General features: G+C 44.6%; 1 protein-coding gene across 1 annotated transcript in view; it reads right to left on the bottom strand.

Annotated features, from left to right (window-relative positions):
* The window catches only part of Btbd9 (BTB domain containing 9), a 340,575-nt gene extending 316,662 nt beyond the window's left edge, over positions 1–23,913 (bottom strand). The window contains exon 1 of the mRNA XM_055607113.1: positions 23,670–23,913. The gene's annotated coding sequence lies outside the window, so the exon portion shown is untranslated. The remainder of the gene's footprint in view (positions 1–23,669) is intronic.
* Between the last annotated feature and the right edge of the window lie 342 nt (positions 23,914–24,255).

Genomic DNA, 24,255 nt, shown 5'->3' with positions numbered 1-24,255 from the left:
TCAAAAGGATTTGAATGTTTTGTGTTTTTTTTTTTTTTTTCGAAAGAAATACAGGGGACAGTGAGATCGCTCAAAAGATAAAAGGCACTTGTCACTAAGCCTAATGACCCGAGTTGGATCTTGGGTCCTAAAAGGTGAAAAGAATCAACCCCCATGAGTTGTCCTCTGCTCTCCACACACAGCGGCACACATGCATGCACACACACACACAGTTTGAATACTGGCAATAGCTATTTCCAACTTTCACATGAAGAAAAGAATGCACTGAGAGTTGAAGAAACACTGATGGTGACAGTGTTAAGACAGGCTAGTAAGAATTAGCTAAATGTATTCAAACTGCAACCCTCAGAAGGCAAGAACCACCTGCTTCCTGCAAATACAATCAAGTGTAACACCTGCCACACCCTGTCAGTCTCAGGACAGCACAGGACTGAGCCTGTCACCATTCCACCTAGAGAAGGCGGGGCTCAAAAAGCCCACCCTTTTCCAAGGACGTATAGGCAGGTAGGTAGGCTGTTCGGTGGTGAACAGCTCACAAGGCTCTACCCTCCTCCATGAAGATCAACAGGCAGCTAAGAAAGGAGAAAAGTTCCTACAAAAGGAGAAAAGTTTCTTCAATGGTATGGCCACTGGTGAGTTATCCACACTCTTTTAAGCAACCCTAATAAAACTCACTGGTATACAAAACAAATGAAAACACAGGAGGGTAGAAGGGAAACAAGTTGGGAAAACAAAGGGGATCATGGGGAACAGGAATGGAACTAGGAAGGGTAAGTGGGTATGTTCAAAATACATTATATGCATATATGAAAATTTCGTAATCAATTATTATGTGTATGTGAATAAAACATACATATGAATAATTTAAATATCTTCACTATTTAAACTAAGCGCTTTAATTATTAAGTCTTCCTTGGGGCTGGAGAGCTGGCTCCCAAGTTAAAAGCACGTAAGGCTCTTGCAGAGCTGACTTAGGTTACCAGCACCCACATCAGGAGGCTCACAACCACAGCACTCTAGACCCAGGCAATCCAACACCCTCTTCTGACCTCTGTGGGCACCTGCACACCCACAGGATACATACACAAAGCCTTACACACACACAAATCTTTTCTTAAGGGAAAGGAAACAAGGTTTCTTTCCCTAGCCTCATCAGCCCTGGTTCCTGGTGGCTACTCCCTATGCTTCCTTTTCAAGTGGGGCTAAACATAAAAAGCACAGCACTGTGCCTGGCACTCTCTTGGCCTCCCAGGCTCGAGGCATCTGCAGTAGAATGTGAGCAGAGTGCAGCCCTCGGTGCCCGCCACGGCCTTGCAACCTCAGCCACAGCAGCTCACCACCTTCACAGCCACTGAAACGCAAAACTCTGCTCTAGCCTGTTCACAGGGCAGAAGCCAGAGGTTCTTCTCCTAACCCCTCTGTATCATTTAGTTTGGGGTAGGCCTGTGTGCTTGTTTGTAGCAGGTTGAGGCCTCTGGAAAGAAACTGTGAAAGAATGGAGTCTGAGAAGGAAACCGTTCACACAGCTTAGTTCCAAGGATATCTGCTTCTCATCTAGCATTCAATAACTGGCGATGGCTCACTAAGCTAGCAGTGAGCCCAGCACAGCCACAGGGACTCTGAAAGAGGAGTTCACCTCTCCATTGTGTAAGTTACCTAGAGCTCATAAAGCAGAAGCTAACTAACCAGCCTTCCCTAATGAACTCCCTCCACTCTGAGCACAAGACGGCATTTCAAACCTAAGACCGTCATCGCTCTTAAAGTTGTGAAGTCTTTTTCCTGGGAACTGCTGTAGCGGCGGGCAGCCGACAAACGCCTACCTATCCCTAAGCTGGCTATGGAATGCAGTCCCGTGGAAACAAAGCGTGCTGAGTACCCAGCGCGAAAGAGGGAAACTGCAGGGTGGTATGAGAGCAAACATCTCCATCGGCCCCCATCTCCACCTCAACTCCAGCAGGGATAGAGGAGCCGGAACTGGGGGTCACGCCAGGAGTTACGAGGCTGTCTTTTTCTTTTCAATGCCTCTTCTGCTGGCTTTTCCACAGGCTTCCCTGGCTTTGGCTGACTCCTCCAAAGACTAATGTCTGACTCCTGTCCCTCTGGAGCTGCAGTAACAGTGGCCCTTATAGCACCTGAGGCTACAGAGCACCGGAAATGTGGCTAGTCCAAAGTAAAACACTGTCTAGCGCTAAATGCACCTCATATTGCAAAGACTGAGCAAAATATCTTATTCAGAAGATGGTAAGACACTCTTCCACACTGAAGACTCCAATGTCATCAGGCTTCATGAATTAACTTCACCTGGTTCACTGCACTTTCTCCTCCACACGGCTCCTGTGACACGGAAGTGCACACAGGGCTCGCACCTGCAGCATACATTTCATCTCTGGAGGCATCAGGCTTTAGATAAACAAGACATCAGAGGGTATCGAAAGTCACACTGCCTGGGTTGAAGTCTTGGCCACACCATCCTCCTAAACCTCTCTTTTAAAATATTCTTTATAAAAACAATCACTGTGTCAGGAGGGGCACACGAGCCACAGCACAAACAAGTGGAGTCAAACAACAACTTTGTGGAGTCAGTTCTCTCCTGCAACGTCCTGTGGGCTCCAGGGATTGAATAAAGGTTGTCAAGGCTGGGTGACAAGCACTTAACTGCTGCTGAACCATCTCACTGCCTAATCCTCCCTTTCGTAGGTCATAGGAAAACACTACCTCCCAGCACACCACAAAACCTCGAACATTTCCTACTGCTGTGACACTACTACCACCTCTATTACCAGTACAGGACAAAGGCAGGACAGTTGACAGTAGCTGAAAACAATGGAAAAGCGACCAAAACTGGCAACTCGAGTTTGCTTCCCTGATGAATGCCAAAGAGACACACTAGAGAACAGGTCCACTTTAACATACGAAGTACTAAACAGCCTGAAGCCAGAGCCACAGACACACGCTCCATGCAAACTACTGTCGACTGCAGCAGCCTAAGCGTTCCACCTAACTGGGGAACTCTGATCAACCCCACCTGCTGTGCCACAGTAATGAGCCTTAGCCTGGGCTCTGGACAACCTACAGACTACAGTGAGCTCGCTGACAGATAAAAGGGCTTAAAGTTTTCTGAAATCCATTCCACCTGGGAGTGCTCTCCTTCCAAGCATGCTGCCAATGGCTAAGTATTGTGTGCCCCCCCCCCATAAGCACCGATTTTGCTCGCCCTACTCCAGCCTTCTGACATGGTCAATGTGACAATGGAAGCCAGGATGCAGCGCTGCTGGGTTTTCTAGGATGTCACCCACTGTCTCCTCTTATAATTCCAGGCCTGTAGCAGTCATAGAACACGTGAACTCCAATTAAGTAGACTAACTTTTGAATGCCTACTACGTGTCAACTGTTTCTTTTTAAATGTTTATACTTATTTAATGGGGGGGTCATATACATGTGACAGCACACATGCAGGGGTCGGGGAAAACTTTCAGGAGCAGATTCTCCTTCCACTTTTGTGGGTCTCGAGGACCAAACACTAGTCATCAGGTCCAATGGCAAGTGCCTTTACCCACACAAAGCCATTCTGGCAGCTCAATTTCATTTCTTTTTATATTAAGTTGGAAGCCTATCTTTGAAGATTCATATTAGCACTGTATTTTTATTATATCCTTTTTACAAAATGGACTTGAGGTTGGAGAACTTCACAACTTCCATTTCTTCACTGTCCTCAATTATTAAGGAAGTACTTGCAGGACACATGACATTATTCCTTGAAATTAATTTTCATAATTACATAGACCTTTACAGATGCTAATTCATTTCCCAGCTCAAACTCTTCACACGGAACTGAGAGTCACCATCATCTAGTGGCTCATTACACATACTATAAAATATTTCACCCCAGCTGTAAAGTTGGCCACAGTAAATATGTTTTGTTGCCTTAATCGAGATTTATGATAATATAATAATATAATTTTAAAGGCCACATGCCACAGTACTTCCCAAATTAATAAAAATACTAAGCGCTTAACCTATTACACACTAACATTACATAACACACAATCCTGCTGGTGGTTCTCTGCCCACGTGCCCGTGGCCAGCAACAATTGATGAAAGGCCTGTCATCAGATCTATTTACTTGATTTATTTTACACTAGCCTTCTAAGGCCGCATACATAATGGGAACTCACTCTGTGATGGGAAAATAAATTACTTAGTCTGCACAACCTGACAATGTTACTATTAAGTTATTAATTCACTGAGAAGGGAAAAACTCGCTTATTAGCCTTTCTTCATGCCCAAATAAGATAACTACTCACTGATTCCTGGGAAACAGACATGAGAGGAATAATCATAGCCAGGGTGCCAGGGGGATGGCTCAGTGGGAAGGGGCTGGATGCCCTCAGTACACCCAGAGAAGCCAGGTTTGGCAGTGCACACCTATAACCCCAGCACCAGCTGTGGGCTGGAGAGACAGGTAGGCTCCTGGGACTCACCAGCCTGCCAGGCTAGTATTAAACAAAGAGTTCTGTTCAGTGAGAGGCTGTCTGAAACAGTTGTTCTCAACCTGTGGGTTGTGACCCCCTTGGGGGTCACAGATCAGGAATCCTGCATATCAGATATTTGCATTACCATTCATAACAGTAGAAAAATTAGTTATGAAGTAGCAACAAAAAAAGTTTGTGGTTGTGGGTCATGACAACATGAGGAACTGTAGTCAAAGGTCACAGCATTAGGAAGGTTGAGAACCACCGGTCTAAAAAACAAGGTAGAAAGCAATAATAAGGTATCTGAAGTCAACCTTTGGCCTCCACACAGGCATACACGGACAGATTTAACTTCACATGTGTATATACATGAACACTACACACACACGCCACACACATATACACCAGTTTGGGGTTTGTTTTTTTTAACAACTAAAAAAAAAAGGAGAGACTTGTCAAAGTCCACAGCTGCTCTGTGGCTGAACCTGGAATCAGCAAAGGAGAAAGTAAGTTCTAGTCTCTCACTTCCTAACCTTTCTGAATTTTTTGGCAGCACGGACTTTTTTGGTTTTTTGAGACAGAGTTTCTCTGCGTAGCCTTGTCTGTCCTGGATTCACTTTGTAGACCAGGCTGGCCTTGAACTCACAGAGATCTGCCTGCCTCTGCCTCCCTAAGTCTGAACACGCCCTTCTTAAAATGTCCTCTTCCCCTGACCTCCGCAATACTCACTCCGCTCTTGGATCTTTTGCCCCTTTCTCTCTTGTCACTACTTCCTCTTTAAGAGCTCCGTTCTTCAGAGTGGCCTATCCTCCAGAATGCACTCCATAACTTCCATCTCTCTCTAGCTCAGAGTTCCCTTCTAACTCCCAGGTCCCTCCGCACAGATGCACATGTCTTCAGTATGACCCAACACACGTCCCTGCCAGTGTCACCAACCAACTACTCCACCCTGAACCAATCCCTTAACAACGTGCATTTGCCTCCAGCGCCTCCATCTTCACACACAGTGCAACCAACAAAGAAGCCCTGTTACAGACCTGAAGACAGACACCATCTCCCTGAGCCCACAATACCTAATTAGTTCTGAAATAATCACCTAAATATGTGTGTGCTTATCATTCCTAGCCCCTGTGATAGATAACCATCACTAACCACATTAGCTTCAGAAGTGCCTGCAGCCTTTAGTGTGCTATCTGGGTATGTCTGGGAAGGTGTGGCCAGAGAGGCTAAACTGAAGGCAAGAAAACTCACCCTGAACGTGGCTCAGTACCATCCCATACTCTAGGGTCCAGGGATGGATGAAAAATGGAAAAAGTAGAAAGCCAGTTTTACTCTGGGATTCTCTGCTTTTGAACTACCTAGAAAAGAATGCACAGGCCCCTCTCCTGCCATCACACCTTCCTGACTGTGATAGACTCCACTCTCAAACTGTGAGCCAAATTAAACACTTTTCTCCATAAATAGCTTTTTGTCCAGTATTAGTCACAGCAACAACAAAAGCAAAAGCACATTTATTTTACAACTTTTAAGTCAGGTTTCAAACATTTCTCATCTAGACTGCTTCAATAGCTTCCCAACTATTTTCCTACATCCTATTTTATTCTCAAGCTCATTTCTGCTTTACAAAATAATCAACACAAAATTAAGAGTAACTGTGTTATTCCTCTGCTTGACACTTCCATAACAATTCTCCAGTTAAAAAGCTCTGGAGTCAAACAGGCCTCTGCTGCAATGTTTCTCCCGTGATTACCCCACAGGACTACACAATGCCTGGAGCAAACTTAACAGTGCCTGGTCCATACTGCTCAGTACTTAATACCTGACAACTGACAATGGCCCATCATCAGGCTACTGCACAAGTTCAGAGTTCATAAACAGGGCTGTGTTGCCCTCACTTACCCTTTGTTGCTAAGATCCCTTCCCAACGGGAGAAAAGCCATGTCTAGTCCCCTCCAAAAGTCTCAAGGACAAACCACAGGAGTCCACCAAATTTCACCCTGGGGAACCTATGCGTGTGGGTTATTCAGAGTGGAATGGGCGCACAACTCTCAATAGTTAGTGCTATGCTATCCACACGTACCAAAACCTTTATGCAGAGGAGGGTCAGAACAATGATCCAGAACCCTGAGCCACCCTCACCTGATGACTGGAGGGACTGTGGAGATTACCTTAGTGAGGAGCTTTGAAAGTCCACTGTCATGTTTCCAGTAAATGCCAGGTGATGAAAAAAAACGCCCACAATAAAGAGATACTCAAATAAAATACAAGTAAGGCCTAGCGTGCACAGCCTGAGATTACTTCACCCATTAGCATCCACTGTTTCCTCCAGGTTTGGTACAGGAGCATGGACAGAAGGCACTAACGTAGTTTTCCGCAGATACTCTGAGTCACTCCACTTCCACACCCTCAGAGCCTACTCTGCATTTCCCCATCCCTGATGAACTTGGTGGGGCTGGCTCACTTTGCTCAGCCCTGTCCAAGGCCAAGAAGAAACGAGGCCCCATTCTCCCCTGCTGCACCTGCTACTTAAGGCCGATTCTCTTGGTCAAAGAAACTCTGGGTGGGCACTGTGGCTATGGCTGCAGCTGTGGACTCTCCATCCACCACACCTGGCTACTGAGCGCGGCCCCAGCGTCCTCTTTTGCTGGAAAGGGTAACCTGCTTCCTCTAGAAAGATAACTCCCCATCCCTGGGACAGGCTTGATTCTCTACAACCTGTGTCACGTGGGGAGGAGCCACCTGATACTCTCGTGACCCTCCCAACCGTCCAGGAGGGGCTCTACACAGTCAACAAGCCCAGCTGGGATGATTCTTTTGTAAGCAGGTACAGCTCAACTCTCCAAGATGTTGGTTGCTTGGCTTGGAGGACAGTGGCACACAGAACACCCCTAGCCTCCTCTCTGAGGATGCCCTGCCTCTCACTTTTTGCTCCAGGGCCAAGAGTTAGGGTTAGGGTTAGGGTTAGGGTCAGGGTTAGGGTTAGGGTCAGGGTTATGGTCAGGGTCAGGGTCAGGGTTAGAGTCAGAGTTAGGGTCAGGTTCAGGGTTAGAGTCAGGGTTAGGGTTAGGGTCAGGGTCAGGGTTAGAGTCAAGGTTACTTGCCTTGCCCCCTCTCTACCCATATACACACTCCCTTCACGCCCTACATAGGCAAGGCCTTTTTTCAGTGGGCTCTGACAAGCATTGTTTTCACCTGAACACCAACAGTTACAGAAACAGAAAGATGCTCTGATGGTGGTACTTTGGATGAAGGTGACGAGATAGTGGCTGATAAAGTGAAGAGCTGATGAGCTAAATCAGGGGTTTTAAATAAGACTAGTATTGCATGTTTTCTCATCATCAAAATTAGCTTATTTAGTAAACCTGTAAGACCCTGTAATTAAAAAAAAAAAGAAAGAAAGAAAAATACCTTGGTATGGTAACCTACAGACATTTAATGTACTATATGGAAAACCTAAAAAAAAAGCAACAGAATAGAGAAGAAATGTATATGCTTAAAAACAGGAAGGAGGTGAAGGCAGGAGTGATCCACAGTTAAATAATGGATTTGAAGCCCACCTGAGACACCTAAGATCCTGTCTCAGAAACAAAAGAAGAAACAAAACCTAGGACTTCTGGGAAAGATACACTATTAGCTGCCTCTGTGTGAGCTGGTGAAGAAGACAGTCAGAGTAAAGAATTTGTCCTAAAGACAGGAACAGAGGAAAGCTTTAAAGAGTCATACAGATTCTGGGAAGGAGAAAGCAAAGCTGTGAAGAGAAGACTTTGAACACGGCCTCAGCTACATAGCCTTTTCCAGAAGGGTAAGCCACAACAAAGTTATGCGGTCCTACCCTCGGGACAAGCCCACAGCCCTCCACAGGGCTCAGATGTAGTTGCAGGTGTTGGTGAGACAGGGTTCCACTCACAAGTCAACAGCAAGGAGAAATACCATCAGATCCCTTAGAGGGCTGCAGCCAGGCACTACCTAGAGAGAGAAACTGAACCACCAGAATACCCAAAATAGAGATCTCATCCTACAACGCCCCCATCTGCCTCATCTTGCCTTCGCCCCTAAGGACTCCAGAGAGGTAAAGAGTAAGAGAGCCTCAGAGTGAAGATGGCAGGAAAGTCTTACACAAGGTACGAAGCGCACAGGAAGAGAGAGAACCACCCATGATGTTCTGGAACAGACCTCAGCAACTGAGAACTATCCTGAAGTCTGACAGGTCTGAGCCTAAGGCCAAAGGGCAGATCATATCCTGTGGCCTCCTACCTATCTTCTGGTGCAGTAAGTCCTGAGAACTCTGAAGGTCCTGGGCCATACCCAATACCCAGAATCCCCTCTAACAAGGGGACTATTAATACCCAGGAGGCCTTCAAGCATGGAAGGGTTCTTGGGCCTCTACTGCTCTCAATACTGTGGCCATTCTCCTACTCCCAATGATCCTGGAAGATATGCTTCAGCTGTAGCTTAACAAGAGGTCAGGCCTTTGGAGGCTCCAAGAGCTGCATAAGCCTCCAAACTGCAAAGCTAGGTGTGGCCAGCAGAGGCCCCAGTGCAAAGAAGGAAAGCACCACAGTGAACACTGCTCTGGAGACAGCAGACTCTTACACAGCAGCCACAGAAGCCGAAGAACCAGAGACTCAGCTGACCTCGCCCTTCCCATGTATGTAGCTGGCAGCCTAAATTTTTGAGGGCTCAGAAAGAAGCTTTTCAGCACCCCACTTTCCCCCTTTATGATCTGTTTTTTCTACAAAAACAAAACAGGATATTTACCGTATTATATTTGGTAAAAGTTGTGAAGTTTTTTGTTATTCTCCTTCATCTCCTTATTCTCCTTATTTTTTTCATTTTCAGAAAATATTTGTTCTTTTCTTTTGCTTCTTTGTTGCTCCCTGAGTTTCCTCCCTTTTCCTTTCTCCAGATTTAGTAGTATTTGACTTTGCTGTATTGGCTATTTGAAAAACACTTTTACCCTTTTATTTTTTTTGTGTTCCCCTTCTTACGTTTATCTAAATGAATCAACACAGTTACAACCACCTAAATTTTTCAAAGCTGTCAAAAACAAACCTTAGATAAGAACCAGGGTCTCAGTTAGGATTTTATTGGTGTGAAGAGACACAATGTAATTTTTTATTTTTATTTTATTTTATTATTTTATTTCATTTTATTTTATTATTTTATTTCATTTTATTTTTTATATATTTTATTTTATTTCATTTTATTTTTTATATATTTTATTTTATTTTATTTTATTTCATTTTATTTTTTATATATTTTATTTTATTCTATCCTATCCTATCCTATCCTATCCTATCCTATCCTATCCTATCCTATCCTATCCTATTCTATTTTATTTATTTTTGGGACAGGGTTTCTCTTTGTAGCCCTGGCTATCCTGAAATGCACTCTGTAGACCAGGCTGGCCTCAAACTCATGGAGATATGCCTGGCCCCCGCCTCCCAAGTGCTGGGATTAAAGGTGTGCGCCATCTCCCCCAGGCGCCAAAGAAACGCTTATAATGGAAAGAATCTAATTGGGGCTTGCTTACACTTCAGAGGTTTACTCCATTATCATCATGGCAGGGAGCATGGCGGCAGGCAGAGAGACAGACAGACCAGACCTTGTGTGGTCTTTAGAAACCTCAAAGCACACCCCAGCAACAAACCTCCTCCAACAAGGCTACACCTCTCCTAATCCTTCCCTGACAGCTAACTAACTAGGAACTAACCATGCAATAAATAAGCCTATGGAGGCCAACCTCATTCAACCCACCCCTCAGCCCCTTTACTGAAGGAAAACTGAATTTCCACGTGTAGAAAAATGAAACTAGATCCATCTCTCATCCTCCACAAAAATCTATTTAAAATAAATCAAAGGCCTTAATATAGGACCTGAAACAGTAAAACTGATAGAGGAAAAGTCAGTGAGGTGCCTCAATGTATAGGCATAGGCAGAGACTCCTGAACAAAACTCCAGTGGCACAGGATATAGTCCCAAGTGACAACTGAGATTATTAAAAGCTGCTGCACAGCAAAAAAAAATAATCATCAAAATGAGAAGGGGGGAAAAGCCTTTGTCAGCTATACACCAGAGGATTAATATTCAGGGTATAGGAAAAAAATTCAAAATTTAAACAAACACAAAACCACCTGACCAACCAATAAAAAAAGGTAACAAACTGAACAGACAGGTCGGTCTTAAAAGAAAAAAAAAAATACAAATTGCCAGTGAAGATTCTGAAAAGTGCTCACCACCTTTAGTCATCAAGGAAGTTAATGCTTTGAAAGTATCTTACCTCAGTCACCAAGAAAACAACAAATTATAGGGGAGGACTTGGGGTGTGAAGAAGGGACACCGTCATTCACTGCTGGTGTAAACTTGTATAGGCACAATGAAAAGCAATTTCATTGTGGAAGCTTCTCAAAAAAGCCAGAACCAAATGACCTAGCTATACAGCTCGGTCATATACCCAAAGATACGTCAACATACCAGAGACATTTGCACATCCATAAACTCAGGTGCACTATTCACAGCAGACAGGAATAGGGCCAGGCTAGATGTCCACCAACAGGTGAAAATGTGGTACATGTACACAATGCAATCTTTATGCCCTCAAAAATGAGATCATGACACTGGCAGGAAAATGGATGCACTGGAAATCATGTTAATCAAAATAAGTAAACTCAGAAAGACAAACACTTCATTTTTCTCTTATATGCAGAATCTAAACTTAAAATTATGTATGTGTGTGCACTACATACTTGTAGGTCACAAAACTAGAAATGGAATCATGAAAGGAAAGGAAGAGTTCTTAAGGAAAGAAGGAAATAGCAAGGGTAATAAATACAATTGGAAAACAGAGGTGGGGAAGAAATCGGGAAAGAAGAAACTGGTGAGAGGAGAGAGGGGCGTGAAGGAGAGCAGTGGGAAAGTGAGTAAGTCAGAGTACGGACTTCAGGATAATGACTTCTGTGTGAAGACTCCATGACAGAACCCATTCTTACCTTTAAGTTTTTTAAAGAAACATTGAAACATGCTATATTTACACTGGCTATTTCTTTAAAGATACATAGGTCTTTTTTTTTTTTCTTCAGTGCTGGGATGGAAACTATGTCCTCAAATATGTAAATAAGCAAGTGTTCTACCACTGCGTCCCCAGCCATCTGAAATTTATGTTTTATCTCTAACTGATTATCTCTTTTGTGTTTGTTTTTTAGAAACGGGGCATGGTGTGCACTTGGATGTCAGAAGACATCTTTTGAGAGTCAATTCTCTTCCACCATGTAGGTTCCGGGAACCAAACTGAGGTTGTCAAGCTTGGCAGTACACACCTTTACCTGCTAAAGCACATCACCAGCCACAATCTCTGCTAACGAAGTGGATGCCTCATAGCGCAGCTCTTGCCCGATTTTGTTCATCTCTGTATCTCCACACACATGGCCGCCATTGAAGAGCACTTGATAAATGTGTTGAATAGAGCATTGAGCCAATGACAACACAGGCTATTACAAGAAAGGGAACTGAAATGTGGGGTAAAGAGTAAAACTTAATCTCAACTTGTATACCTTTTGGTATTTTGTACAAAGTTCATATATTACCTCCTACAAAAGTGATTTAAAAATAGTTAATAAGTTGGTACAGATGAGATATAACCAAGGAATTTATTTCTCCACTAAACTGCCTTTCACCTCTAGCTCTTCAGCAAGCAACAAAAAACTCAGCATCATCAGGCTTCACTCATGAGCGGTGGTCACACTGTTGGTAACAAGGCTCAAAACACACATATTTCAACGGAAAAGTTTGCTTCCACCTACTGAAGCCTGAGACTCAAATACCATGTGCCTCAGCAAACTCTAACGTACACAGCCTACAATAAAGTGTGTTCATGGGGCATGTGCAAGATCAGTGTCTTGATGGATTTTTTTTTTTTTTTTTTCATTATCTGGGCTGGAGAGATGGCTCAGAGGTTAAGAGCACTGGCTGCTCTTCAAGAGATCATGAGTTCAATTCCCAACAACCACATGGTGGCTCACAAGCATCTATGATGAGATCTGGTGCCCTCTTCTGGCCTGCAGGCATACATGCAGGCAGAACATTGTATACATAAATAAATCTTTTAAAAAAATGTTATCTACAGGCAAAGACAAATAAATGGAAAGGTCAGAGGACAGTGACAATTTTTTATGAACATAATTTTGAGGAACCATGTTAATAAATCACACAGTCAAAAAAGAACAATAAGATACACAAAAATGGAATGAGTGAAGCCGAACACGAAGAACAATCAAATGAAGCAGATTGCATTTCACATGGACACCACAGGCACACTGAAGGAAGGAGTGGTAGGAGAATTAACCCTGTAACTTCTGAACACCATAGTTGGACCACACCTCTCAAGCTAACAGTGAAAAAGAATGTTGCCCTCTAGTAAAAAGTTTCTTTTTCACAGAGGTACAAGTCAGCAGTTTCAAACCTACTTTCTTGGTCCATGTGGTAGTACACAATGGATGAGTAAACTGTTGATAAAGGGAGCTAGGCACTTTGAAAAAGGAGTTGCATGTACGAAAAGCAAATAGCTACAACATATCCAGGAGTATAGGGCTGGACCCCACAGCGTGTAGTACAAATATAGAAAAGTCTCTCTCCACATATATTTGCATACACACACACACACACACACACACACACACACACACACACTAAGATGGCTATTTGTTAAGAGAGCCAGAAGCAATGGTATCCAGTAGGTACGGCCGTACCTAACACTAGGATCTTGATTCTGAATGCATGTGCTAGGGTGCTTTGGAGAAAAAGCTGATTCCAGGCCAGGGCAAGAGGAAGGAAAATATGAGACAGACCTGGACTATCTTAAACCAGAAAATAAAGAGGGCATCCAAGATAGGAACAAGTGAGAAAGACAAAGCACCAGCTTGAAAAGATTTCCATTAGCCAAATCTGAAATAATTCTATTTAATACATGTTAGTAAGGCACATTTTTTTCTGGAAGCTTGTAAGGTCAATGATGTTACCTAGGATATTTTAGTTTAGTTCTTTATTGTTGTGATAAAACACTGACCAAAAGCAACCTAGTGGAAGGAAAGATTTATTTCATCTTACACCTAACAGTCCATCATCAAGGAAGCCATGCCAGGAAGGAATGGCACTGCCCACAGCAAGCTGGGTCCTCATGCATCCATCAGCCAGAGGGACATGCCCACACGCCAATCCAACCGAGCCAGTTCTTCAACTGAGTTTTGCTCTTCCCAGGTGTGTCAGGCTGACAGCAAAACTAACTGGGACAAAGTGTGCAGCTGGATTTTAAAAGATTAAAACTTCTAAGTGTGCCAGGGGTAGGTAGTGCACATCTTTAATTGCAGCACTTGGGAGGCAAACTGAAATTCCAAATGTGTAAGTTCAGCACCTCTTTGGACTACACAGTAAGATCCTATTGTTCCTGCCTCTTTCTCCTCCCACAAAAAGACTGAACAAAATTAAAGTGTTCAGGGTGCAATAGTGCTAACAGTAACCATGACAGAAAACTTGAAGGAATCCACAAACCTGCCAGCTACAGAAAGCTGCCTTAATTTCATAATGCTTCAATAATCATTTCTCTCATACTGTGAATACACAAGTCAGAAAAACGACTACATATGTCTAACAGAGACAGTTTCAGCTGATGAAATGGCTTCCTCCGGGAAAAGGTCCTTTGATGGCTTAAAACTTGTCTACTTTAAAAGGATGTCCAAAAATTCTTTGATTCCTCCCTCCAAAATAGGTGGAGCCTAACTATTCTGTGAAGCGTGGGCTGAACTTATATTCAACTGTAACAACTGAAATACAACAGAAGTAGCACTGATATTCATAACAGGGCATGCAGATGTATGGGTTCTTCCTCTTTCATCACTGGCTCTGGATAAAGCCGGGTGACATCAGAGGCCCCCCAAGCAGCCCCTAATGAAAGGCACAAAGGCCTCTGGATGACAGACATCTGAGCGAGACATCTTGTACGCAGACCCTCCCAGCCTATCAGCACCTTTTGACAAAGACCACAGCACTTCAAAAGCTAAACTGAAACTATCAGGCTTTTGGACCTACGGTATTTCTGAGTTCCTGACCCACACTAACAGTGAGGGGAAAAGTATGTTATCTGAAACAACTAAATTATGGGTTGCTTTATTAGGCTGCAAGAGATTACTGGTATGGTATTTTAGCTAGTCCATTTGCAGAATTATAATTTCTGTACAAATATTTATTGTGAACTTAGATGAAACTGACTTTTAGAATAATAATTGCTGGCTGTATTTCCAGGAATGTAGAAAATAGGATGAATAAGAGTAACTCAGTCAAAATGCCAGGAATGAACCAAATCAAAATAACTAAATTATACCATGAATAGAATACATTTATCTTGTGGAAAGACATAAAAATAAACATTTCAATGAAAGGAATAAGTGATGTGGACAGCAGAGAGATTAGCTACTAAATCTCAAGTATTGCATTGCTGGGGATAAGATTTCAAGGGTGTCTTGGTTACTTTTCTATTGCTGTGAAGAGACACCATGACCAAGGCAACATAAAAATAAAGGGTCTACTGAGGGCTTACGGTTTCAGAGGGTGAGTCCGTAACCATCACGGAGCAAGGCAGGGAGCAGGCTGGTGCTGGAGCAGCAGCTGAGAGCTCACATCTGATCGGCAAGCAGGAGGCAGTGACAGTACCAACTGGTAATGGTGTGGGCACCCTTCCTCCAAAAAGGCCACCCCCAATCTTTCCCAAACGCTGCCACCACTGAGGACCAAGCTTGTAAATCTTTTGAGCCTATCGGTGGTCATTCTCATTCAAACCACCACAAAGGGATTTCTTTTTTAAGTTCTGAATTTACTTCAAGTGCTGTTGACGAGCTTGAAAAACTACCGTTCTTTCTCTAGAACATGTTGTGCTTGTATATAAAGAAGAGCTAATGTTTATGTAAAATATATCATTCAAAAAACAGCACCGGAGGTCTGGGCATGGTGGCCCTCTCACAGCACTCAGGTGGCAGAGGAGAGTGGATGTCCATGAATTCGAGGCCAGCCTGGTCTACAGAGCAAGTTCCAGAGCACAGAGAAACCTTGTCTCAGAAAAAAAAAAAAAAAAAGAAAAGCACTTGTTCATAGAATAATCAGCATTGTGACCTTTAACTGTCAGGCTCCTTTCCTCTCTAAACTTAAAAATGTTACCAAATTATCTTCAAGCATTTAAGTACTAAGATTCTGACCTGTTCTAGCAATTTTTACACTCTGCAAAAATGTGTGTGGGGTGTGTGTGTGTCCATCACGACATCCTAGGATCCCACGGAGTTGGCATTAACTAGAAAAAGCATTGGTATTAAGAGTCCAATTAAGGGCTAAAGCACAATACCATCTCTCACTGGCTAAAAACTACAGACAAGTTGCTCCCCATTCTGGAGATCACTTAGCTCATTAGTACAACTGGGATAGTTGTCAGGGTTTCAAGATCATTATTAGACTTAAAGAATACACAGAAAGGGCCTCACACGATACTGCCACTCACTACATGGCTCCTCGCTGTTAAAGGCCCTTTATTAAGTCAGCTTTCTATCACTGTGACACATGCCTGAGAAGCTGAAAGTGGAAAGGATTTGTTTGTGCTCTCAGGTTCCTGTTTGCAAGCGGCTGGTGCACTGCTCTCTTGCTTCTGCAGTGCAAAAGCACTGATGTGGCGGGAAACATGATGGACTTACAGTGGCTCACAGTGGCTAGGAAGCAGAGAGGCAAACAGGGTTGGGTTGGGTCCCAAATATCTTCTACAACGCCCCAATAACCTACGTTCCTTCTGGTAGGTCTACCTCCCAGAAGTTCTGCCATCACCCAATGACGCCATTCCCATGAGCGGGACTCAGGGGAACGTTTAAGATACAGAATGTAACTAGCGCTCTTCTTATGTGACGCTACATCGTGGCTCTGGACTAGCCCCCGAGTCCCGAGTCCCGAGGCCCATGCATTAAGGCTGGGTGCCTGTCATTAGCAGGGGGCAGGAGTGCTGCCTGCAGAAGGTGGAGCCTAGTGGGAGGTTTCATTTCATTGGGACAGTGCCCTCAAAGGTGATTGTAAAACCCTAGAGTCTCTAGCCATGATGTGTTCCCCAATACAAATACACATCACAGGCCTAAAAGTAATGAGTTTGCCAATCATAAACACAAAGCTCCAAAATTATAAGCCAAACTAAACATTTTCTCCTATTAAGTTGGTTTATCTCAAATATTTACTAGAGTAAAGGAAAGGAGCTAACATACTACGTATACCTCCCAAACCATGAACTGAAATGCTTTTCTGTCTCATATTCAGATGCAAAAGTCACCCAGGAGGTTAATATGTCCAGATTTATGGGGAGTGGAGGGTAATTTTGGCAAGATCTCACGTATCCTAAACTGGCTTCACATTCACTGTGTAGCTGAAGATGACCATGAACTTCTGAGCCTCCTGCCTCCACCTCCCCAGTGCTGCGATTACAGGCGTGCACAGCTTGTGCGCTATCGTGCCCAGCTGATTTAGTATTAGAGATCAAACTCGGGGTTTCATGCTTGCTAGGCAAGCATTAGACTGCTATCACGGCCTGGATCTTAAATGTCATCCCAAGGCCTCTACCAACTAAGCTTCATCTCCAGTCCCAGGCTTATTATCATTCCGAGAGATTGCAATGGCTTATGAATTGAAATCAAAACTGAACACTTACCCACTCAACAAGCCCAAGTCCCTGGCCTGCAATCAATATTTATATAGCCTTAGCATATTCCTTGTAGCAGTCTATTTTCTTTCTCTAATTGCACTCTCTCTTCTACCAAATTACAAATTGGATTGCAAAGAAAAAAAGTTAAACATGTCTGTACTCCTCATGGCCCCTTGCATACAAAAAGCTGACAAATTTAACTTCAAGTAGGATCTGAACATTTTAAAACTCAGGCATCATCCCCCAACCCGACAACACACGTGCATACATTCATCCTGCCTATTTACAACCAGTCTTAGGTGCCCAGAGCAATGCTCATTTCTTCCTAACACTTCACACACAATCTGGAGAAACACTAAACAGTTAATATCTTGACACAGAAATCGAGAGAATAAACAACTCTTTTTCAACTTCTTTTTTTTAATTTTTATTAATTATACCTTATTCACTTTGTATTCCCCTGTAAGTCCCTCCCTCCTCCCCTACTAATCCCACCTCCCGTCCCTTTCTTCATGTATACCCTTCCCCAAGTCCACTGATAGGGGAGGTCCCCCTCTCCTTCCTTCTGATCTTAATCTATTAGATCTCATCAGGAGTGGCTGCATTGTCATCTTCTGTGGTCTGGTAAGGCTGCTCCCCCCATCAGCGGGAGGTGATCAAAGAGCAGGCCAATCAGTTTATGTCACTTTTTCAACTTCCTAATAGGAAAAAAAAAAAAGAATACTAATGTCTGTGCTCTATGATAGAAATCCTCAGTACATGTGACACAGACGGCTTAACTTCATCCTCAAACAGCCCTGCGACTCTGCGTCCTATGGCTCTGCACGTTTTCTCAAACTTTCTGTAAGCGCTTTAGAGAGGAGGAGTGTTTCTCTGCTTCCCTGACAGCGAGGCTGCACACGGGAATCCCAGCACACATCAGTCACACTGATCTGTCCCACAGTGCTTTCCCTTCCTGTGACAACACACCGACTACAGCCAGCCCAGGGAGGAAAGGGTATACTTCCGTTTCCAGCTTAGAGTCCACCACAGAGGGAGGTCAGGGCAGGAGCTAGTGGGAACTTGAAGGCAGCAGCTGAAGCAGAGCGCATGAGGAAGCACTGCTGACCGGATGGCTCCACAGCTTCTGTAACTTTCTCATACCACTCAAGGCCTCCTCAGTTACTTCCCAAGCGACTCTACTGTGTGTCAAATTCTCAAAAACAAAACAAAACAAACAAACAAACAAAACAGCAGATTTTATAAAATGAGCTGTCATTTTTTTTCTAAATGAAAAAAAAAAAAATGAGGAGAAATTATCTAACATTAAGCCAAATGTACAAGTTATACATCAGCTTATGAAAAATTTTTCTGTAGTTTTTTTAATGTGTGTAAAATTAAACAGTATCATTCTGATGTAAAAGCACAGGTGAAATTAGTATGAAGGACAGACAGTCACCCACCGGGATCAGAAGCTTAAAAGGTTTCGATCATACACGGTCACATACCAGGCATTTGGTGGAATCTGGAGAAGGTAAAACTACAGACAGTATCTATGCAACTACTCAGGTAATGAACCTACAGTCTAGAAACTATTATATTCCCCATTCTTCTCTGGACTTCTCCCTGGTTCTCCAAAAACCTCCACCATCTGTCCAGGCTCACCCCTCTTCTACACACAGGTCTACATCAGTTGTTTTCACGTTTGGTTCCAGCGTAGCACCACCTGGACACTTGTTCAAGCTGCAACCCTTTAAGCCAGCCTAGACTTGCTCAATCTGAAACACAGAAAGCCTGGATCGCTGTGGTTTACCAAGGCGTCTGTGCATGTATGCTGCATGCCCTAGTTTTCAAACTGCCATAGTTTTAAGGTTCTCCAAATTGCATGGATTGGAAACTTAGTCCTCAGTGCAACTGTGTTGAGATGGTGCATTTGTGAGGTAGTAAGGCATGAGGCCTCTGCTGCTACTGCAGGAGTGGGGTCCTATAAGAGGAGATGACAGCACCTGACCTTGGACATCTCAACTTCTAGAAGTCTGAGGAAACAAATTTCTGTTATCTATAAACTCTTCAGTCCCCAGCATTTTCTCACAGAAACAGAATACAGATTGAGAGCTGGTGTAGCCGAGAAATGACCTGAGTTTAAATGATGATTCGCCTGTTTTCCCCAGTTCTACTCCTTATCCTGTGTGGTCCCACTCTGATTTCTTACGGAGCTAGACCACCTACTTCCACATCTATTACGATTACTGCAGTGACCCTGCCACTGGTTCAGCGTTTGTATGCACAGCATGCGCTGATATCACCAAGCACACACTGCAGTCCTCAGTCTGCACAATAATTCTCTAACGCCAACAACAAGCTGAGGAGAAAAGACGTTAGTTTGTGGCAAGGTCACACAGCCAATAAATGGTACACAGGGATTTATTTGGCCTTGCTACCTTCCTACCTCCAAAGTTCCCGAAGTTAGTGATCCGACCTGCCCCCTCGACAACTGCTATTCATGTGTTCACGTGGTCTCAGCTGTTATCTTCATTACAGCGCTCCTGGCCCTCTCTTCAACTCTGAGGTAGAAATAGTAGATTCTGCTACCTACCTAGAAGATCTGTCTACTGAAACTCCCCATAAGCTCCTTAAAATGAACACAGCACCACTGCTCCCTCCTTTATTTTCTAAGTTAATGGCATCATAATCAGCCACTTGCTCACTGCAGATATTTTTACTTTTAGCAACTAACATGTTTCTGACCTCTACCCATCCCACTTTCCCCTCCTGAAATACCAGCACGTCGCTGTGTCTCTACTCTAAGGCAACCTATGTGGGGCTGTTGGTTGGTTCCTGTGATGTGCTTCATCTACTTTCCTTAGCTTTCAATTGCCAAGTAAATGAACAGTGGATCTAGACCTTTAGAACAGAGAGGGCCAGATGTGGTGGTATCCCTCTAATCCCAACATTCAGGAGGCAGAGGCAGGTGGATCTCTGTGAGTTCCCGGCTAGACTAGTATACATAACCAGTTTCAAGACAACCAGGGCTAAAGAGAGAGAGAGAGAGAGAGAGAGAGAGAGAGAGAGGAATAGGTTAGCATGAAAGAGCTGAAAGATCCCTTAGGTCCCTTCATAATTTGGCTCAACTCATTAAGCTGGTAAAAAAAAAAAAAAAAAAAAAAAAAAAATCAAGAAGTTTCCAAAAGGACCATTCCATTTTAATGTTTAACAAAGACTATCTACCTAGAAAGTTCCCTTCCTCTTTACATACAGGAAAAATCTATTTAACCTTTGAGGCTAAGGTCTATCCTCTTCTCTCCTAATCTTTTACCACCCATGTTTTCCCAAACATAGTCAATTTCTCTAGTACTTTATTAATTCTAAAAGTAATTAATTTATCACAACATACAACAACCAGTGGCTTGTCATCTCTGATGAACACATATATGTCACGGGTATTACAGCATCTCATTCACCCTCGTCCTCTCAGCACCCGGCAGAATGAATAGCTAGTCATAGCTAGCACCTCATAAATATTTGCTGAGTTGTTAAATAATGCAACATTTGCCAAGTAACTCTACACATCTCAGCAATTCAACCCCAGGCTTACAAACCATCCTACAGAATTTTGTCTTTTGAGAGGGAGGGAGAATGAAGGGAGACAGAATCCCACATAGCTCTGGCCAGCTTCACACTCACTGTTGCAGAGGGTGCTGCTGACCCCGAGCCTCTATCCATTACTCTCCAAGTGCCGAGATTACAAGTGTGTGTCACTACAAAGAGCTCAAGAACTTTCTAATAATAAACAGTTAAAGATGATTTCATACTCTCCAACAGCTGTCTAATTACTCTCGGATCTTTTTGTCAATGTTTCTCAGTATCTTTCTTCAGATAGACTTCCTTTCTAGCTAACATTATTTGTATTTCTGTCACAGGCTCAGGAGTTATTGAGAGATAATCACAATGGAAACTGTGTATAGTTACGATGACGAATCTGGTTACATCATTTCTGTAAATGTCCAGAACAGAAAGCAGCCTAAGCCCATTAGGCTGGGCCTAATTTTGAGGGCTGGGCCATGCAATACTGACGACCTAGGATAAATGAACAGGAAAGAAGCATTTATTCCAATGAAATCAATGGATACAGAAATGTCAGATACCCTCTCAGTAAAACGGTAGTCCATGTCTGTAATCCCAGTACTCAGGAAGCAGAGTCAGGAGGATCGTACTAAGTCTGACAACAACGTGGTCTACGTAACAGGTTGTAGGCCAGCCAGGTAGATATGGCAAAAACCTATCTCCAGAAACAGAGATGTTTTAAAAGAATAACACGTGTAACTGACTCCTGTCTAAGACTTTGTTCTGATTAATACTGCCTCATTCCACCCTGCAAAGAAACTCAGTTCCAGTTTGACTTTTTTTTTTTTTTTTCCTATAATAAAACCACCTTGGGGAGAGGGCTTATTTTGTTTACAAGTTAAGTGTCCATCGTTATGGAAAGCCAAGGCAGGAACCTGGAAGCAGAAGACATGCTGTTTCCTGGCTTGGCTTCTCCTACAACCCAGAACCACCTGGCAGGGATAGCTCTGCAGAGGTGTGGGTGGGTTCTCCCACATCGGTTATCAAGTAAGAAAATGCTCCCACAGCTTCACACACAGACCGATCTGATGGAAGCAATTCCTCAGTAGAGGTTCCCTTTTCCCAGTGAGTCTAGTTTGTCAAGCTGACAAAAACACTAACCAGCTCAGGTTCTACCCTATTGTTACGGGTTGTCTGTAACACTTCTCCTCCCACCCTGTTAAATTTTCTCTCTCCACTATTTCTGTATGAGGAACCTTTCTCTGCTCCACTCACACGTCTCCTCAAAATATCCCTCCACCACCCAACGACCAATTTAATCCACATTAAATTTTCACCACAGGATTAAACTCTTTCCTAATTCCCATTTTACGCTTCTTTTAATGGCCAGCCCTATCTCTGACCCTTGTATAAATTTCTCCTTTACTATAGTTTCACCTAATACTACTACCTCATTTTAGTTCCTTGATGGTTTTATATATGCATGCTCTCTATTCATGACCAGACAGCTTATTATTAAAGGAAAAAGGCCTGGCCACCTACCTCACCTGTGACCCCACAATCCCCTCACTAATTCAGCACAACTCTAGAAAGAGGAAGGCAGTTGTATTAAATATGTGACGGACAAAACTAAATGCTTCTCGAGTACTGATAAACCAATTATGCACAATGCGATGCAGTATCTCCTGTGTCGACTCTGTAGCCTGCAGTTTTGTAGGAGACACAAGCAAAAAAAGGAAAACGGATGACCAGTACTAAAAGTTTATAGAAGAACAGGAGCTTCTGAGTATTTGGTCTTACACAGCAAGTTGTATGGATTCTAAGACGTAAGAACTTTTTATGCCCTCCTTCACAGAGTGTCGGTTATAAAACCGAGTCTCTGGGTTGTAAATTCTTGGTGAAAACTCTGAAGGTACGTCCTCGATTTTTATGCATGATTAAATGTCAGTGCTCCCTATCCTGTCACTGGTTTTAGGCACTGCCTTTAACAGGTAACAGGAGAAATTATTTCTTCCATCTGTCTCCATTCTTTCCCAAGGACAGTTAGAACCTCCACCACACACCCGTCCCACTAGAGTCCTTCACACTACTGGCTGGTGGCTAGTTCCATCTTTTTACTCCAGCTTCACCATTCCAGCCCACACACGGAAAACGCAATCTATATTTTCACCCCAATAAATAACAGTCAGCACTGCTTCTGGAAAAAAAACAAACACAAAACGCAGGTCTGCCCTACCCTCGAGGGCCTTGCAATGGCCAAAGCATATACATCACAGTTCTGCGAAATAAACACAAGGGCGGGTTTGAGTGTACGCGGAGGTAACAACACTGGACAGACACAGTCCCTTGGCTTCAAAATGTGCACCAACACGGGATAAAAATGTCAGAGGAGCACGTGGGCATACACGTGAGGCTGGAAGGTCCAAGCAACAGGTCTGCCAAGCGGCATCTACACTGACAGGACGCCTTCCCCCGCTCGTGGGTGTGCCCGACGCTCACGCAGTCAGGGATTCTCTTCGGAACAACCCGCTCCTACTCCGACGAAGCCCTTGGCGCTTAGCCCGAAACTTCGTGAACCCCCAACCCCGAGGGTCCCCGTTTCCGCCTTTGTCAGGCTCGCACTGTCGCGTCCCGGTCCCGGCGCGAGGCTGCTGAGGACCGCGGGCTTCTCCCGCTTCCGAATTCCTCGGCGGAAGGGAAACGGGCAGCGTCACCCTGGAACTCAGGCACTGGTCCCTCGGCAGCCGTCTCCAGCGAGCCCCCCGGAGCGCCAGGCCCCGGAACTGACCCTCGTCAGCCCCCGTCCCCGCCCCCGGAACCAGCGGCCGAGGGGCGTGGAGCGGCGGGCGCGGGGACGGCGGGGGGCGCGCGTCCCCGCGCCCCGGGCCCGCGCAGCAGGTGCGGCCCGGCCCCACCTCCCCGGAGCGGTCCCGGCGACTCACCCCGACGATGATCCTCAGCGACCCAGCCGCCTCCACACACGTCCCTTCCGCCGGTAGCGAACCCGCGTCGTGGCCACCGCCCCCTGGACCGCCGCCGTCGCCGCCTTCCTCGCCGCCGCCGTCGCGGCGCGCGCCCGCTTTCACGTACAGCGCCGTGGCCGCGCACGCGCCCTGCGCGCTGACGTCACTTAGCAACGGCTCAACCCCGGGCCCGGAGGACCCAGGATTTCAGGGGCCCGGGGTCGTCTCCGGCGGCGTCTTGCGGCTGGTCTCGAAGGGTCGGAGCCACTGCCCCTCCTGGACCGGGCTCTAAGGGTGTGGCCGCCCTGCGGGCCCCTGGTTCAGGGTAAACACGTCATCCTACGTCACTGAATAGCGTCATGGGCCGCGTCACTGCCTATGGGGAAGAGCCGGAGCGCCTGCTGGAAGAAAGCCTCATCCTTCTGCAGTCGGTCTCTTGCCTTTCGTGCTAGCTGCACGGAAGTTGTACAAGGAGGAAGAAGGGGCCAAGCGAGTCGTTAACAGCATCAAGGTGCTGTGAAGGCCAGGCCTGGGATCCCGTGACTCAGTTTCCTCGTTCTGTAAG

Source organism: Psammomys obesus, unplaced genomic scaffold (genome assembly GCF_907164565.1).
Source record: "Psammomys obesus unplaced genomic scaffold, mPsaObe1.curated_primary_1811, whole genome shotgun sequence".
Lineage (NCBI taxonomy): Eukaryota > Metazoa > Chordata > Mammalia > Rodentia > Muridae > Psammomys > Psammomys obesus.
The sequence above is the reverse complement of the archived record's forward strand: the minus strand, read 5'-3'. Positions and strand labels throughout refer to the sequence as shown.